Raw genomic sequence first — 2,421 nt, 5'->3', positions numbered from 1 at the left:
CCAGGCTGGAGTGCAATGGCACGATCTCAGCTCACTGCAACCTCTGCCTCCTGGGTTCCAGTGATTCTCCTGCCTCAGCCTCCCAAGTAGCTGGGATTACAGGCATGCACCACCACATCTAGCTAATTTTGTATTTTTAGTAGAGTCTGGTTTCACCTTGCTGGTCAGGCTGGTCTCAAACTCCTGACCTCAGGTGATCCACCAGCCTTGGCCTCCCAAAGTGTTGGGATTATAGGCATGAGCTATTGTGCCTGGCCAAAAAGCACTTTTTGTTTTGTTTTGTTTGTTTGTTTGTTTGTTTCTGCAGACCTGCAGCTGAAAAAAGCAATTTTAATAACCTCACTTTATAACTGAGGACATCAAGGCACAGAGAAGTTGAGTAACTTGCCCAAGGTCACAAAGCTAGTACGGGGTAGAAGCCCCAGAGTCCATATTCTAAACACATTATCCAAGTTTTCAACTATGTTAGCGGTGTGGGTGAGATTTTAGAAACTGGCGTCCTGTGTGTTCATCCTCAAAGGGACTTAGGCAGCATAGTAAAGGCCACCCTCACGGGGCCAGCCCTTCCACTGTTGAATACAGCTCACCTCTTCTACCAGTCCCAGAGCCCTAGAGCCCTTGGGTTGTAGAAAAAATCTAGGCAGATGCTTTCATCACTGCCCTTGTCTTTCTCAACTTTTTTTTTTTGACAGTCTTGCTCTGTCACCCAGGCTGGAGTGCAGTGGTGTGATCTTGGCTTGCTGCAACCTCTGCCTTCCAGGTTCAAGTGATTCTCATGCCCCAGCCTCTCCCAAAGCTGGGATCACATGCATGGACCACTACACCAGGCTAATTTTTGTATTTTTAGTAGAGGTGGGGTTGCCCCATTTTGGGGAGGCTGGTCTTGATCTCAGGTGATCTGTTCACCTCAGCCTCCCAAAGTGTTGGGATTACAGGTGTGAACCACCATGCCCTGCCCTTCCTCAACTTTCCTCCTCACCTGAAGTCTATTCTCCTCCCCAGCCTGGAGGTCCAAGGCACATACTCCTCAGTTGGACCAGGCTTACCCCAATCTGGTCTGTTTTCACTCTTGCCTTATCTTCCACAACTGCTATAAACATACTCTCAACTGCAGTAAAATCAGACCATTGGGCAATTTCCTAAACATACCCTGCTTACCTGCATCCATGCCTCTATTTTGGCTTTTCCTTCTACTTGAAATGCCCTTTCACCAAATTCTACTGCTGAGGACATCTCCTCCATAGAGCCTTCCCTTATCTCACAAAATCCTTACAGTCTCCCTTATTTGGGTCGTTGTAATGCTTAACACATTGCTCACCTTCACCCCATTGTTGGAAAGGCCTTACTCATCCCTGTCCTGGAATCCAGCACGGTGTCTTGTTCCTAGGAGGTGCTCAATACATGCTCAGTAGTTAGAATTGGTAGTAGTTAGGTAGAATTGTAGGTGAAAGGGAGACAGATCTCAGTAACCTTTGTTTGTTTGTTTGTTTGTTTGAGATGGGATCTGACTCTGTTGCCCAGGCTTGAGTGCAGTGACCCAATCTTGGCTAATTGCAACCTCTTTCTCCCAGGTTCAAGTGATTCAGCCATTCTCCTGACTCAGCCTCCTGAGTAACAAGGACTACAGGCACATGCCACCACACCCGGCTATTTTTTGTATTTTTGGTAGAGATGGAGTTTCACCATGTTGGAGGCTGGTCTCAAACTCCTGACCTCAGGTGCAGTTCTCAGTAACCTTTGATCTCTGCCCATGGTGACCCTCCTCCAGCAAGAGCTAACTTGAAGCCTGGCAGTGCGGGTTCCAGGAAGGCTCTGGGGTGAACCTTCCTGGATAGCTCTGACCAGTGTCTTCCCTCCTGTTCAGAAACCCAAGAAGAGACCCTCCTCCGCTGAACCATGGATCAGATTGTCGGCCCCCCAAGCGGTCCTGCCCCGCTCCGAGTTCTGCTCAGAGTCTCTCTGGGTGCGGGCGGGAGTGACGTCCAGACAACTGGAAACTCAAACCGTGAGTGGTTTGAGAGCGGGTTTGGGGACCTGAACGCTGAGCGGGAGTTGGAGTTGGCGGGACTCGGTTGGAGTAGGAGCAGAGGCAGGCCGGGGGCCGCGCCAGGACCCGGCGACTGAGTCTGGGAGAAGCCCCCACGCCCGCGGAGACAGCAGCTAAATTTACCCCGGCTGACTCAGTCTTTGCCCGGAATGGGGGGAGGGGGTAGTGCGCCAGGGCAGAGGGAAGAGCTGGCAGGGGTGGGCTGGGGGTAAGGAAGGGAGAGTCTCGGCTGGGGGAGGCAGAGGTGGACCATGAGCTCCCAACGAAGAAAGCACCCCCCCCCGCCCCCTCACACAGAGCGGGAAGTAGCGGAGGAGTCCTGGGGAAGGGCCACTGTGGAGAAAGGGTCAGTGAAAGGAAGATGATGCCAAGGC

This window comes from Sapajus apella, unplaced genomic scaffold, assembly GCF_009761245.1.
Source record: "Sapajus apella isolate SASKATOON/1434 unplaced genomic scaffold, GSC_monkey_1.0 scaffold2, whole genome shotgun sequence".
Classification (NCBI taxonomy): Eukaryota; Metazoa; Chordata; class Mammalia; order Primates; family Cebidae; genus Sapajus; species Sapajus apella.
The sequence above is the reverse complement of the archived record's forward strand: the minus strand, read 5'-3'. Positions refer to the sequence as shown.